This window comes from Pteropus alecto, unplaced genomic scaffold (genome assembly GCF_000325575.1).
Source record: "Pteropus alecto unplaced genomic scaffold, ASM32557v1 scaffold25, whole genome shotgun sequence".
Classification (NCBI taxonomy): domain Eukaryota; kingdom Metazoa; phylum Chordata; class Mammalia; order Chiroptera; family Pteropodidae; genus Pteropus; species Pteropus alecto.
In genome coordinates, this window is record NW_006441955.1 from 32,718,726 (window position 1) to 32,736,636 (window position 17,911).

Genomic DNA, 17,911 nt, shown 5'->3' on the forward strand with positions numbered 1-17,911 from the left:
TTAATATCATAAATCAAGAAGAGGAAAGGGAAAAAGAGAAAAGAGCCAAATTTAAGGGTGAAAAGTAGAAAAAAATTAAGAAAAAAGAGTGGTATTTTGGCATCTAGTCACAATTCGGAACTGAGGTTTATTTACAAGATGGTATCAGTTTATTTACTCATTCACTAAATATTCTCTAACAACTTAATATGAACTCAGAACTATGTTAAGGCCCAGTGTGGGGAGGAGTGTATAGATTTTTTACATGGCATCATTTCAGCCTTTGGGAGTACCTTTTATCATAGAGGGAACAATAAGATAAGAACATATGCAATTTTAATGAATAATACAAATGTTAACTGCTATAATTATTCATATAAAGAGGAGGGAGAGCTGGGGGAAGTAAGCCTTGAACTGAAACTTAAATGACTGGAAAAGTCAATCTGGGAGATATAAACTCTAGAGAAACTAGAGAAAGCAAGTATTGAAGGGAGGCCTAAAAGACTAGAAGATGTCAATCTGTGAAGCAAAGTTAGGAAAAGGTTCCATGCAGGTAGGATAACATCCTAGACTTGAGACTTGCTCAAGGGGCCTTAAAGAAACTAATCTCTGCCAGATGGTGTTCTGGAGTCATAAGGGATAAAATAGTGAAGGACATCAAGGTCATGACCATGTTATGTAGCCTTTGGACATTTTCTAAGCCTAGTAAGTATATTCAGTAACATAGGAAGAAATAAATAATGGTAGAAACAGAATTCTTCAGAGGTTCCCCCCAAAAACCTAAAAAAAATCTAAATAAAGGGAAACTGAAATGTGGCCCATTTAGGTTTCTCTTTGCTTGTTTACATGTAATCATTTCCAAATAATTTGCAAAATGCTGCAGAATTTCCAATAAACCTCAGACTACACACGTAAACAAGAGACAAGCCTATGTTGCAGTTTGGTGATTCCAGGCTCGATGTATAATTATTGTTTAGCACTCAACTGTTAAAGTCACTTGGACTCATTTGTGTCATTTTTTTAAAAAAATTTATCCATTATTTTTTAAGCAGCAGTCTCAAAATTGTTTGCCAAAGCACACAAACATTTTTTTCTAATTTTATATTTTTCCACTTGGCAAAAGAGAAATTGGTTATTGACTACATTATCACCATTTTTAAGAAATAGCCATACTTTCCCAGTGATTCTCATCTCTGAATTTCCTCTACTAGTAACTCTCGAGGCTGGATACATGGCTCACTCAGATCTTAGAATGCTGTCTGTGCCTAGAATACTGTCGAGGACTCATTTAATAATAAGACTTAATATGAATGATTCTTGTGTTTGCAGAGGAAATCGTCATTTCCCTCTCAGCATCAAGCTTAGGGTTGGCTACCGAGGGAAACTGGCCCTGCTCAGTTTCCCTTGGAACTCTATGTAAATAGCTTCAAGCCAAGGAAAATCAACTAATACTAGCGAGTGAGATCAAGGGTTACATCTTTGCTCTGGGAATGCTAGCCTGTCCTGGCTATGGTGGAACATAGGCAGAGGAAAAGACTCAATATTATTATATGAATGCCCCCTTCTTCATTGTGGGTGAGAAAAATCAGGGGAGCAGGAACAAAAAAAATAAAATAAAAATAAAAGTAAAGCAAGAGTGAATGTGCAGAACTAAAGTTAAATATGAAGTAAAAGGAACTAGTGTAAAGAAGAATAAATAAAAGATGAAAACTTCATGCTAATAGAAAAGGAAAGGATGGTTGAGATAGAGATAATGATGCTTCCAGCAGTATTAAGCACTATTACTTTTTTCTTCTACTTAAAACACCGCTGGCACCTTTGCAAAACTTGCTATCTCTTCTCAAAGTTGACGGCGATTTATCTTAAAGGCATCTTACTGGTTAATATATCTTTACAATAAACTCTCTGCAAAGTATAAAGAACTAGAGAAATAAATTGAAGTGGCTTTTATGGCGGCTGGGGGTACCAGATTGACAGCTGGTGGAAATGGATGGCTTCTTTTTCTCCCAAGAACAGATACAGCCCGATAAACAGAGGTGTAAGATTCCCCCAACTGCTTCACCCATATGCCTTCACCCTGACAAAGTAATGGCTGCAAGAAAGAAAGAACAAGTCACCTTTTCCAGCCAGTTCACTGCTGACACTGCTCAAGAACTGCCATTTAGCACCAAGGTGATAGGGGCATTTTCCTTACTACCTGCAAAACAGAGGCACTTAATTTCACTTGGAACGGCAAACAGTCAAATCAGATAGTAGTGACTTCTGACTACCCTGAACTCCACTGGATTCAAGGCGCTGAACTTAAAATGAAAACTACTTGAGTTTCCCATTACAATTTCCCACAGCCACCTAGTTCTCTAACAGTCCTCAGCACTAAATCAGGTAATGCAGTAAGTATATTGTAGCTATTTTATCTGCTTCTCCCAAAGATATTTGAAATGAGCACTCTACCATCCATGAAATCAAATGAATCTCAGGGACATTTCTATTTATGCAGTGTGAGGGGGATCTTTCAAAAGAGAAAGGAAAAACAAAAAAGGATGGAACGTTTCCAAGAGAGCAAGTAACGTGCATTTTCCTTTCTGAAAGAAAAGCAGTAAATATGTATGAAAAATTGAGGGACATAAATTAAAATGGAGCCTTAACATTATTTATTTATGTACTGAACTTAGGAACCACTAAAGTCATCTTCATCATCTAACCTTAAAATGAGCAGAGACTAATATGACATGACTATCAGATTACAGTCAGAAGATTTTAGAAAACATATGCTTTGTTTATCTTATACTTTCCTAAACAATCTTGCACAGCTTTCTTTTGTTTCAGGAATCACTCAAGCATATAACAAGAGTTCCAGCAAGTTGAAACCTCTTGTATCTGGTTATTTTCAGGGAGTTGTAAACCTGCTGCCTCCAAGTCGGTAGTTGTCAGGGAAGATTTAAAAAATAAATAAATAAATGCCATTATTCCGATTCTCTAGTAAAGAGTTTCTCCATCTCCAGTCCCTTCCATTAACCCTCATTAACAGTTTGCATTTACTTTTAAAACAACTTTAAATATCTCTGATGCTTTCAAGGTAAAAACCTCTCACACTCTAGTCTGCAGTTCTCACTCATTGTTCCTTAATCTATTACAGTTTCTCACTGTAGGCGCTGTAGTTTGGCTTTTCTCTCTTGTATCACAGAGCAAATCTCCAACCATCAGCCTTAGGGACCCTCAACTGGTTTTCTCATGCAATACAAACTGTCTTGTCTTTACTCATCTATTAGTTTATTCATGCTTTCTTTCTTTCATTTAACAGACATCTTACCTGGCGTCTCCTGGAGTCTTTACCTGTCCTACATATACATTGAATCAATTCCAAGAGAAAATATTGTGCAGTTGAAAAGTCACAAGAATAGAAGACCTGATTCTCACATCAACTCTGTTATCCACAAAATATGTGATCTTGAGTAAGTCATCTTCTCAATACATACCTCTGTTAATAGGAGTTGGGTATATCGTGTCTAAGATCCCTTATAGCTCTGAAATTCTACTATGTCATTTTCACTCTAAGGAATTCAGTGCAAAAAGAAAAACCTATACTACACTGTTAATAATTTTGAGGATATTTACATTTCCAGTGGTTGAATATAGAGGTTCTCCTAAAGGGAAGTAAGGAAATTCTAACTTTGGTACTCTGGGCACATTAATGGGCCAACGGAGGAATAATTGAGAAGGGTGCTTAAATTCCAGCCTTGACTGCTAGTCTCCAATTTATCTTCTTCAATTCTCCCTTTACCCATTCCAAGTGGGCTTTCACTCTCACATATCCAATGAAACTGTTCTCATCAAAGTTACAGTGCGGGCTAAAATTTAAAAATTAACACTTTTCCTCCCACCTTCTAAGTTCTTCTATCTGGGCTAATAATCAAATTAATAGAGACAGATAGACAGGAAAAAAAGCAAATGTTTACTATATGAAGAATTCACAGAAGTATAAAATTTTCAGAGACAAAGAGGCAACATTGGGTATAGCATTTTTGAACAAAGAAGATAGGGGAAAAGGATCTTAGATTTCAGAAGTGAGAATGGGTGATTTACAGGTAGTTGAGGAAGAGCAGAACATATATGGCAGGAAAATTCTTGCCAGGTAACTCAGAAACAATGAGACACAGGGGGCAGCTAGCTAACAGGCTTGGAGTCTTCCTGACTAATGCTAGGGTGAAGATTCTTAAAGTGATTAAGCCAAGGCTCCCTTCCTAAAACATGTTTGTCTGAATCTCTTGGGCAAGGAAGGGAGGAGGGTCAAAGGTTCTTTCTGAGTCTTGTTTCTTAATAAACAACTTAAAGTCAATATTCCAAGAGACAGCTTCAGAGTGACAAAATTTCGGTTCCCTTTGTTACCAACTGCTCTTCATTACCGAATGACTTGCATAGAGTTGAATCTAGTAATCAACCGTTAATCCTCATATTACTTGACCTGTCATCAGCATTTGACATATTTGATCAACCCCTCCTTTATATATTTTCTCCATTGGACACTTATAATTCAGCCACTTCTTTACCTACATCACTGGTCACTTTTCATTTTTCTTTGCTAGTTTCTCTTCTTCACCTTGATCCTCTAATGATGGAGGGCCCCCAGCACTGAGTTGTTGGTTCTCTTATCTATGTGCACTCACCTTCTTGGTGATCTTACCTGAGACCGTGGTTTTAAGTTTCATCTATATACCAAAAAAATTAAATGAAAATGAAAATGAAAATTTATACCTCTAGCCAAGATCTCTTTCTTGAACTTCAGATTTGTATAGCCAGATGGCTAATAGACCTCTAAAAAAAAGAATTTCTGGTGTTCTTGCCCAAATCTAATACAAACAGTTCAGTTGATTAAAGCTCTATCTTTTCAGATGCTTTGTGAAAAAAAAGTCTTGAGGATATTCTTGGTCATACCTTACATCTCATCCATTGGAATACTGGCTCTATATTAACAATATATCACAATCAAATTACTTCTTACCTCTACTGCCATCTCTCTCCTGGAGCTGCAGTAACTTCCTAACTGGTCTCTCTGCTTCTATCCTTGCCACTTGGAATCTGTTCTCAATTTGGAAGTCAGAGTAATCTTTTAAAATTTTTCTCACTTTTTCAATGAATCCTACCTTGATTAGGTATTCCTTAGCCCCCTTACTTTGATCTACCTTTTCTTTTCTCCGAAGAAGTTATCGCTTTCCAATATTCTGTATAGTTTACTTACTATATTTATTGCTTATTTTCTATCTTCTCATGCTAGAATATAAGCTGCAGGAGGCTAGGGATCTTTTCCTGTTTGTTCTCTGACGTATTTCAAGTGCCGGGAACTGCTCCAGGCACCTCTTAAGTGATTTATATTTGGTAAATAAATGATGAATCAATATATCATTGAGTGAGTGGATGAATAGATAAGACTGGTCTTACAGCTATCAGATTATATAATCAACATCATAAGAAGCTACGTATGAAATAATAAACTTAATACAGCCTCACTCTAGTTATCCAGTCAATGCCCAGCCTTGCTGCCTCTTCTTGATTATTTGTTGTCCCTGACCCTTTTTTCCCATTGTGGAAACCTTTGACCTTCACCCACCAGAATTCTCAAAACAAATCATAACCATGAGTTGAAGAAACTTATCCATCCTGAGTGACTTAGAATAAAGCCTATAAAATAACTACCTTATGTTTCTGCTGTGAGAAGTATGAAAGAGAAAAATAATAGTTAACAACTATTGAGATCTAACTGTGTGGCAGAAATTATTCTAAGGTTTCACAAATATAAACTAATTTCTTCCTTGCAACAACCCCTACCTCCTAATTTCACATCTCTCTCCCTGTTATAGGATATGATCCATCTGGGCAACACTCCAAAAGCAACAATAGTGCAAATGAGTCAGAATGGAAGATACAGAACTAAGGAAGTAGACTATGGCCTTTAACATTTCCAAAGAGAAATGTTAACTCTGCCAAGTACGGCTACCATATCTCCATGAAGCCAGGTGGAGAAAATGTTGCTGTTGACACACCGAAGTTCAAATATTCAAGGGTAATTAGATTTCTCCAAGGTGAATCACAAGATGGCCTAGTTAGAAACAGATATAGAATTTTCACTGTCCAGCCGTAAATTGGCAATGACTTGGGAAATACATTTAAACACATTTCTAAGTATTTTTGCTTGAAGTTTAATCATTTATTTTATATATTTCCCGTTACTAGTCTTTTACAAAATTGACTAGCATCACAAAAAAAATTTACTAGCTTACCCATGCTCAACTCAGTATCATTTCAAGTAGCTTTTTATTACCCTCTTTTCACATCTCCATAAACATAAGAAAAATATCATTTCAACTAACTTCCTTGAAGTCACCTTCTACTTGCTGCTTCCAATCATGTTAACCTTCTCAAAGTTGAAGACCTTCACTTCCTCTAGATATTTTCATCAACTCTTTCATCTTATATTTATTGAATGCCTATTAAATTGCTATCACAGTGCTAAGGACCAAGAAGCATAATCCACAGTCCTCAATCAGAGAATTTAGTGTCTAATAGCAAAAGAGAAACCAAACACTGAAGTTTTATATAAGAACCCTAATGTCCATAAAAAGAGGACTATATAAATAAGACATTTATGTTCGTTAAATGGAATACTCTAACATATTTTTCACTTTATTCAGGTTGTCATAAAAGCAAGTTTAAACAGCATTTAAAAAAAAAAAAAAAACTTCATGAGATTACACAGTGCTGTGTTATGTGAATGGTATATAGTACTCTAAAAGTCCCCAGGACTCTTTTATCATTTCCATTATCAGTAAAGGGAGGCCACATCCACATGATTTCTAAGCATGACACCTCTCTCCAAAGCAGATTGATGGTCCCTCGCCACTCTACTGAGCCAGCTGCTGTATGATCTAAGCCCAAATTTGGGCGATTGAATTATTTTTCTCAGTAAGGTTTTAGCAACCATTATCACTATCCCAGGAAGTTGTCCTTTCTTGGAGATAAATTGCCATAGGAAACTATGTTTTCTCTTTCAGAACATATTTCCAAATTTTATTGCTCTGCATGCAGGGGAAGAAGCATATGTTCCTTCTCAATACCACTCACTTCAAACAAATGAGAATCACATGGTTGTTTAGGCCACAAGAGCAATGGACATACACCACTCCTTTTGTCTGACAAGCTCAGCTAAAAATGCCGCAAACTTGCATTAATAACATGCTGTTTTTGTCCATCATCAACCCACTACCACTGCCACCAACCCTTGAAAACAATATCAGAACTCTTAAAGATCCTCACCAATCTCCCACTCCTCTCCTATACATTTTTTTCTCCCAAAGAACAAAGAAACAGATCTGTGATCTTATCAGGTTTACTTAGCAACATTTATTAAAGGTAACAAACTATGTCACATTTGTAGTAGAGTTGTCACAGAGAAGTTTCTTATTTGTTTCTTATTTGTAGTAGAGTTGTCACAGAGAAGATTTGAAATGAACTAAGACTATATCTCAGCTCTTGAAGAAAACCCACTCAAACCCACAGCCAGCATGGTTCTTGTTGTTGACAGTTAGGCCTAAATGACAACAATCCTTTTTTATCAGCAATCCTTTAATCCAGTGTCCTTCCGAAATGAAGGTAGCAGAATATGCTACTCCAAAATATGCCTCTTTGGCATCAGGATTATTTTTGAGCTGAAGGCAACTGAGAAGCAGACACCAAAAAAGTGCTCTGTCCTCCCTCTATCTGCCTAAAAGCAGAATATGAATTTATAAAGGTGTCCCCCCTCTACTCTCTACCATGAAGGACAGACATTACCAAAGACAAGTCAGATCCTTATCAACCCAAAGAGGGCACCAGAGGAATCCACATAACAAACTTTACTAACTCATCTTTCATTAGTTGCCGCATGTATTATTAACCTGTCCATTCAAAGTCATTTTCCTTTGTCTTGTCACTTCTCTAAAAATTTAATGTTCTTTTGTTAAGATATTATATATAAGTCCAAGTTCTAACCACCTCTTTGAGTTACTCATCACTGAGTGTTTCCATGTGTATGCACAATGCACATACTAATAAATTTGTTTGTTTTCTCTTGTTAATCTGTCTTTCGTCAATCTAATCTACAGGGCCTCAGCCAATGAAACTAAGATGAATAGAGAGAAAAAGAGTTATCCCCCACACACACACATGAAAACACATTAGAGGATGACGAGGAGTGGTAAATTGCTTTTCTCTTATCTACTCTAAACAGAGATATTACCCATCTCTGAGATTATTGGTCTAGTGTCTTCAATGGTTACAAAACCTCCCAACAATTACAGACAAGGGATAAATGAAGATAAGTCATAACTTCGTTTTCATTTTCTAATTTTGAACAATTCTAAAATAAAGGAATCTTTTCTCTTGCTTTAAAAGAAGCAGAGACCAATAGGCACAGCACATCTGATGATGCATTAAAGGTAACATTTGGAGTTCACCCCAAAAGACAGGTTAGGCAACAGTAGAGAAATCTATGGGACTTCGATTAGCCATTACAGGTTTTCATTTTATTTTTTGATTAACTTTCTTCCAGCATAGCTGAAAAACACCAAACTGAATAAAAGGCAACTTTTGTAATTAGACTAGATTGCCCAAGGCAAGAGAAAGAGAGACAGGCAAATCCTGAAATTCAGCTCCTAAGTAACATCTTCCACGTGATAGAGTTTCTTCATACATTTTTAAATCAGGTTTTAAAGTGTTGCATGTACACATTGAAATGAGTGTTTCTGTTGGGAAAATATATTATTTTGCATGAAGGCTTTCATTTTCTCTTAAACACACATTTTTCCCCATATTTTAAAACATACAGTACATAGAAAAGCGTGGAGGCAAGAAGGAAAGGAAAAATATCATGAGAGAGAAACAGATGATAAAATTTACATCTGTGAATATAGCTCTTTCAAAAACACTATTCATTAATACATACATTAAACTATAGTATGAACCAAATCATATCCTCTGGGATAGCAAATAAAAAACTAAGTATTGTATACTTATGATATGGTGAAGAATATAACTCATATAGAGAAATACCTGATTTTTTAAAAGAATACATTTTAATTTGGCAAAATTCTTCATGTTATCTTTATAGTTAAAATAGAAAAAAAAATGTAGACTACATGATAGAATAGTTGAACGAATGTACCCAAAACAGCATTATGAGTGGGTCAATGTCATCCTAGAGCAAGGTTTCTTGTAGATGACATAGCTCTCTGTCTTTGGACCATCAGCTTTTCTCATCAGTAAATTATATATATTTTTAAAAAATTAGCTTAGCACATTAATAACAAGTACATAAATTGAAAGGAACAGCCAGGATGGTAAAATAACTATATTAAGATTCCAGAAGGACTCAATAGGCTAGACGTATAGGCTAAAACTAGCAAGATATAATTTCATAAGGATAATAGCACAAGAATCCAAAACCCAACTACAAAATTAGAAAATGGTGGAAAACCAGGATCTAGGATCCCTATTAGAAAAAGTCTCAAACATAGAATTAGAGCACATTGTGACTTCCACCATTTTAACTCTTTTTTTTCTCATCTAAAATTGGGGCAAAACAGTATCTACCTCTCAGGATTGTTGTGCAGTTTAAATGAGAAAACGTGTGAGACCAAATCTCATATAGCAGTCTATGCGGACCAGGGACTTATGAGCCCACACACAACGTCAGCATCGGGTCAAGTGGTAAAAGGCCTCCACTGTGGTGCCACTGGTCAAACTAAGGGAATAACACGATGATGAGGTTTAGGGGGCCTCGGTTTTAGAGGAATGGAGTAACCTTAGAAAATATTTATTGAGTATCCACTTATTTGTCTAATAGTAGGCTCTGGAGTATTCAGGTAAAGCCATGGTCTCTGCTCTCAAGATGCTCTCGATCTAGAAACAAATGATAGGATAGTTTACCTAGAAGATGGTAAACTGACAGTTTTGTAAGCAAAGTCAATGAAAAATAGTTGTCTAAATCACTCTTATATCACTCACTGCATCTAACCCAGCATTTGCTCATCATATCTACTCAGTAAACATTTTTTGAATGAATAAGTGAGAATAGTTTTGAGCAGAAAAGAGAAGATTTAGGGAGAACAAAAAAAACTCTAACATTTTGAAATTCTAACTGACGGGAGTAGACATAAATTTGTACCTTTAGAAAGCAGAACTGAGGCAAAAGTTTGAGGAGACAAGGAGGCAGATTTGAGTTTTCAATGGAAAAACATTCTAATAGTTAGAACCGCTGAAACAGGACTACCTTATTAAGAATCACTGAGTGCCCCGTCACTGAGAGTGTTCAGCAAGAGGCTGTATAGGACAATCAGGATGTTGTAGAAGGAATTTCTACACTGGACTATTGGAAGCTGGACCATATTGTTAAAAAATACTTTTTAGAGATACTGATCTGAGGATTAGAAGGCTGTAGCTCTGGTACCCAATGCCAGTATTTTAAAGCCTATCATATGAGGTGCTGAAAAATTAAACTGGACAATAACATTTGGTTTAAACCGTCAAAAAAAAAAAGATGACAGTTCAATAATTATCTCAGATTATAATGAAAACTCCACTAAATGCCCAACACCTGGTGTTGGTCGTCTTCATGCGATTGACAGGAACTTTCCTGAAGTCCTTAGTTCTACCACGGACTGAATTGGAGCAACTATTTCATAGTTGGTCAAATGCATAAAAGGGATTTTTGTCAGGGTGCTTGTAAAAGTGTCATTGCTTCATATGCAATAGCGCATTTAACAACAACTCCAAGATTCGGGTGTAGATTCCTGAAGAGAGAAACTTCCTTATGCCTTCAAAAATGAATCAAGTTAATCCCAGACCTGAGTGAAAAGTATACCCATGTCTTCATGATGGCCTGTGCTCCAAGCCCTAATATCTGGATGCCCCATGCTGAATCTATCTAAAGAAAAACACTAATAACAGCGCCACTGGTACTCAGTCATGGCAAACACCATGAAGATCGTACATAAGTATCTTGTTTTCGATAAATGTTATTCTATAACAGCAAAGATATTTATTGCCATAATACTAATTAAGGTTATTATATTTTATCTGGGCCTGGGAATCCTAAAGCTTTGTCTTCTTTATGTATCTCTATTCAAAGATCACAGCCATGGTGTCTTTTTCTAAGATATTTGCCTTCATAATTAAGACAAACTCTGAGACCTTAAAGAAAGGTTTGAATAGTAGATCTAAATTATACCATCAGGGAATCTGTGTATTTGTCTTCCTCTAAAAGTTATATATATTATTTTCGCTTTCCTTGGCAGGATCTTTTGCCTGGTACCCTGCTGCTTTATGTGAGTTATTATGTAAGGGACACTGATATTGCATCTCAGGCTACTTCACAGCACATTTCAATTATTTTACTTAAGAAATGGTTTGAAATATTTCCTAATTCAGTTCAGCATTTCCAGAGTGTGTAAGTACACTACCAAATAGCCAGCCTTGCTGCAAACACGGGTAGAAGTAGCCAGGCCAACAAAAAAGGTTAGATTTGTTTGGCAACTTCCACCAGGCTATTAGAATTGAGACTGTGAAAAGCTAAAATGAGAGGTGTTTCTCCTTTTCAGTAACCTAAGCAGTATAGCAAAGAGCACAGCCCAGGGCCTAGAACAAAGGACGAAGCAGGAGAGTGATGCACCACCTAAATGTTGGCTCAGCAGGGTCACAGACCAAAGTGCTTTGTAAGGCCCACTGGCTACAACTTGACCCCGTGGCCCTTCTGAATGAATGTCAGAACACAGAACAGCAAGTCCCAAACACCTACTTCCATCCACCTCTCTAACCTACATTTAATTGTTTAAGTAAACATGGTAAAAAGTAAATGAGGTTATACTTAAGCTGTCAAAGGCCTCATAATGTTACCTCTCCAAAGGACTTTTGACCAGTTGGCTCTATTTTCCTGCCACCCCCATTTGCCACGAGTCATTATATTAAATTCAGACTCAAACCTTCTTAAGCTATAATTTACTATCCGTTTTTCATTTAACTTCTAAACATTAAAATAAATAGAAATCTCATCAGTAAACATTGTGACAGTTATCTTTTTAACTGTCATTTATATAAACTTATGCACATCCCTTTCTAAATCACACCGAGATGTATCAGTTGTTCAAATATAAACATATTTAGCAGAATTCTGTCGTTTCCTCACATGTATATTCATTTCTGAATGACTCACTTCATACATCTTTATAAACCTGAGACACTATCTTTTGAGTTATTCACAGATTCAGGCAGTGATGCCAGCAGTCAAAAGCTGACAATGTATGCAGGGTCAGCACCGGAAAAAAAGTAGCCGAAAGTCATGGCTCTGGGATCATTTTAATCTGTGTTTGGGTACAAGAAATGTCACAGAGGTTCACCTGAAATGGAATTATCCCTTTCTCTTAGCTTGTTTTGTACCACCTAATCCTCTAACTCTTTATTAAACATTATCTTTCCCATCTGCTCTAGTGAATGTTCAACACCTTGTGGACAAACTCCAGGCTGATTGGTTTTTATGGGCAACATGATCTCAGTTTTATGCACATATTTAGGATTATCTCAAGGACAAAGAGGATGAACAATCCATTAACTATAATAAGCAACTACACATCTCAAGGTAGCTACAGCATATATTTGATTTCGAAAGAAAAGGCTGAATTAAAATATGTTTGTCCGAAAATAACTTCCAACACATAGAAACAGCATTTTCTGTTCTCCACGCTCTGGTGAGCGGTGCTACTAGAAATCACATCTCGGTCCCACTCAATCAGAGTTTCCAACCCTTAAATCTTATTTTAAGATCTGACGCTTCAACAAGAAAAAGATCCTCCTGAAAGCCGTCTTCATGACACTCCGTGGGCAAAGTGTGTAGAATGTATATACACACGCACACACATGCACACAGCACGTTTTTTAAGGAAAATATATTGTTATTACTTTATGTAGGAAACTTTTCTTTAGTTACTTATAGAATAACATGTATCCTACTGCTTAGCTTTATAAAACATCAATCTTAAAAATTCAGTCAAATACACAGAGTTATCTGAGAAAGTCAATTTATATTGCTAGTCGGTGCTAATTGTAGACATTAGAAAAACATTGCTATTATTTATTTCAATATTTAATTCAATGTAGAGTAATCTACTAGCACCTCAATTGCCCACCTCCTAATTTAAATATGAACATTATTGTAAAAGTCTTTGCTTATTTGATTTTCATAAGAATACCTTTTAAATATCTATCTCTCTTTGCACCCTGTTTTATTAGTGAGTTCAGTTTGTTTTCTTGGCTGACCCTTCAAACAAAGATACTTGCTTTTTCTGTTACTCTAAAGCTTTATGATCCTGTAATAATAACAATTATGATGGCATCTGATCACACTCTATATATTAATGACAAGACATATCTGGCCACATGTCTTCACAGCTTACTGATCTCATTGATGAGAGCTGTTAGGCTGCTTCCTTGCAAGTTGTATCTCAAGGTAATTAAAAACTAGCTTTTTTAGCAGTTTGAACTTCGTTTTGCAGTGAATTGGAAATATCACATGCTGCAGAAAGAATGTACCAGTCACCTGCTCGGCTTTATGCAAGGAAAAGTGTGAAAAACAGGTACAGGAGTTAATCATGTACCCAGAGTGAAGGCTTTTAAGCTCTTGCATACGTTTCTTTATTCATTACTTTGCTTAAGGGAAGAATACTAAAGTGCAAAGCTGAGTGTCATCTCCAAATTGCAGTTCAGACCCTTACTTCACAGATCAAAGTCAAGGTAAAGCCAAGGTGAAGAACCATATGGGTGCTTAACCAGGAACTAGCTGTCCAGAAGAATGCACAAGCCAGCAGTGGCAGCCTCTAAGGACAGAAGAGGAGGAGTGGGAGTAAGAGGGAGAATTATTTTTCACTGGGTTCTCTTTCGTTCCATTTGAACATTTTACCTAATTCTCTTATTACTTAAAAAGACTAGCAATAACTAAATAGCATTTTTCCTCTCCAAGCATTGTGACAACCGACACTGATCCCAAAGGTCAGCACTAGCACCATGCTGCAGTAGCCAAGGTTGCCTTCCAGAGGACCCAGCCCCTCACTTCTTTCCTCCTGATCTCTTGTGAGGGTCCCTCTTCTCTCCTGTCCTCTCAACCTCAGCCAGTATCCTTAGACTTTCACCGTGTCGAAGCAACTTTCCAAGAAACTACTGATTTATTAACTATAAATAAATAAGTTTTACTTTCATACACACACATACTGAAATGTCACACTGAAAGGAACCATTCAAATCTTCATCGTGAGCACACTGGAAACAAATTTCCCTAGATTAAACAATTAGTTGGAGAAGATGTCTATGTATGTTCTGGTTTGGAGGGAAAAGGGCTATCTAGGCGGGGAATGGAACGAGGGCTGAGATCATGAGCTGAAGGGTTACCAAGTATATGGGATACCGTGCTGAAGAATGGCCCATAAGGCATGCAGACCTACCTGAGTACAATTCTCCACTGGGCCTGACCAAGCCCGCTTATGGGCAGAAAGCTGAGAAAATGAGATCTTTGCACCCAGCCCCTCCTGATGCTGCTAGTGTCTGCTGGAGCCCTGAGCAGGATATGCATAAAACACTGGATATCTTTGATATGGTATAGCAATTCCACCTAACAAGAGACTAGACTGGTTAAAAAATATTTTGTAGGGTTCTTTGAATGCTCTCCATGAAATTGCTGTAACCTTCCTTAGCTGCCTGATTTTACTCCTTTCCGCCTTCTCAGGGCCCTATTATGATACTGCTTCAAACCCAAAGTTTCTCTTTCCATTCACAGACACGAGCATTAGAACACAGTAAGACAAAAGATTGCCTACTTGAGAATTAAATTTTTCACCTTTAGGTGGTTAGTAAGGCCAAACTCATTAATCTTCTTCTATTTTCTGCAGTATAATTACATGGCACCAACCAGTGAAATTGCTGGTTAAAGGCTTATGTTATGACTTTGTGGCTGCCTTTCATGCCCATCTCGTTCTGCAGAGAAACTGGCATGGGAATACTAGCCCCCATTATTGAATAATACATGTAAGATCTACTTTAAGACATCTGCTTTTGTGTCCAAATGGAAAATTATTACATTAAGATTAAGCATCATTGACTTTTTTTTTCTAAAATGGAAACACTTTTATTGCTTTTGCTGGTTTTAAAGTAATAAATACTTGCTTTACAAAATACTAACACTAAAGAATAATACAAAGTTGTAAATGAAAGTCCTCTTTATAATCTTCCCTGACTGGGATAACCACTGTTACCAGTCTGGTATACATCCTTAGAGATATCTGTTGTATACAAATATTAATGAAAGCATACAACACATGCTTTGTCAGAACTCTGTTGCAAGTGACGAAATCTAATTTATGCTAGCTTGAGCATGAAAGGTCTCACATAACTAAAAACTCTGGCTAGTTTTAGGCATCACGAGATCCAGGGACTCATATGATATCACCAGAACTTGGTTCCTATCTATCTCACCTTTGCCATTTTCCATGTTGCTGTTACTCGTGGGCTTCTTATGGTGTCCTCCAGTCATTCCAGACTCACCTGTCCTCCGGTTAAATTCCTGCAATTTCTTACACAAGTCTTATGATTCGTATGGATCAGCATGGCTGAAATGTTCATCTCCAAAACAACCAATATGACCAGGAAAATGAAATATTCTGATTGACTAAGCTTATGTCTCACAGGCACTCCCAGAGCCAGATGGGAAATCAACTGCTTCTTAAACACATGGAGTGAGGGGGGATGTCTCCAGAAAATTAGGGACTGTTCATAAAAGAGTGAAAGAATGCTGATAAACAAAAGCAACAGATGCCCCCAGTGCTTTTGCTTCTTTCATCATTGACATCATGACCAGTTACATAATCTGTGGGGTTTGGCTCAAAATAAAAACATGGGGCTTGATCAAAATGCAGTAAAAAAGTGCCATTTTTGGTACTAAGATATAAAGCTTTTAAATACAAATATATTAATTTCACTTCTTGATACATGTAACTTCTACAACATTGTCTACCTTCAGCTTACTGATAAGGTAGAAAAAACTTAAAGGAAAAGTTATTATGTGTTGTTCTTCCCTTTTCTGTGTCTTCACATTCAGCATGAGTGGTTAGCATAAAAGGATATAAGATTTCTTCGTCATTCATGTTTCTTACAATGTCATTACCTTCTTTCTGCATTCAAAACAAGTTCTTATATGAATGAAAAGTACGGCCCCGTAGGGGGCTGTCAGGGACAGTGCTTGCTTAGTTATAAATAAAATTCTTTCCTTATACTTGCTTTGAGTGTCACTGAACTCCCATATGCCATGGGTCAACTGGAACTCTGTGCTTAAGAATGCTATGTAGAAATGAAGTGGCAAAGAATACCAGACACACGTATTGCATGTATCTTCTCATGCACATGGTCCATTGACTCATCAAGTTTCACGCACAAAACCTAAGTTCAAAAATAAAATTCATAAGAATTTTAAGACAACAACAGCTGAGCTCAGGGTTCTTCTGAGTGTAGTTCTTTTGCAACTGAGTAGGTCACAGGCTCATGAAGCTGGCTTGGGGTCTCAATAAACAGAAGAAGACTATTTAAACGACTAAAAGTGATTAAAAATTCTGTAGAAAGACTGAGATGCAGTTAAGGAAGCCCACTGCTGAGAAAGAAAAGAAAGTTCCACAGAAAGCAATGTTAGCAGCTATTGAAAAAATACAAATCATTTCGAATATCTGCTCTGCAATTTATGAAGACTCAGTCAAACCTATTATACATGTAAAGTTCATTTATTTTTAATGGTTACATAGTATCTTATTATATGATTGTGCTATAATTTATTTTAACAGTTCCATATTAACATTTAGGTTCTTTCCAATTTTTCAATAAGACTTATATAAATATTCTTGAAACTTATCTTGTTATTTCCATAAGATAAATTTCTAGGAGTACAATGGCTGAGTCCAATAAGATGCATGCTTTAAATTTTTCACACACATCACCAGACTGCCTGTCAAAATGGTATGCCAGTTTATATCAGTAGTAGTGTATGAGAACGTCTGTTTCTTCAATACCCAACACTGGATATTACCATTCTTTTACATCCTTGACAATCTGAATAATAAAAAAAATGATATCATTGTATAGTTCTTAAATCACGGTTGAGAATAAGCATTCTTTTTACACTTATTATTAAATTTCATTTTTAACATTTTTGAACATTTGAATTCTACTTGAGGCCACTGCCTCATACTCTGTGAGAGATGAAAGACAAAGAATGAACTGAAGCAATATGCTATTATTTCCTACCAAAATGAGGGTTAATAATAACAGCAGCCACTTACTAAGTGCTTATTACATATCAATCATTTTATATACATCATGCCTTTACATCCTCACAATCTCATTGAATCTTAAAAATCAGAAGGGCTATTATTATTCCCATTTTAAAAAAGAGAAAACAAAGGTTTGAAAAGTTTAATAGTTGAATGGCAAGAAAAAGGACTCTGTTGGAACACACGTCTATCTAAAATCAAAGTCCATATTCTTTAAAACATTGCTATAAACTATATATCCCTAAACTCAATCTGATGTCTCTAATTTTCATATTAATATGGCAAACTGTCCTGCAACTAGTTGACTTAAAACAATCCTTAACCACAGAATGACGTTGTTTAACACCTAGCGAACACTGAAGATGCTAACCAAAAGGAAGAATGTTACCTAAACTTTATCTGTCTGGCTAGGAGCTGAAAGGAAAGTAGGAAAGCCAAGTGTTCATCACTCATCTTGAAGCCTCGTAAAAGAAGGAAAATTGTATTTGCAAGTCCAATTTCTGAATGTTTGAGGAAGCCTCTCAGGAACACTGCAGCGAGGAGTTAAA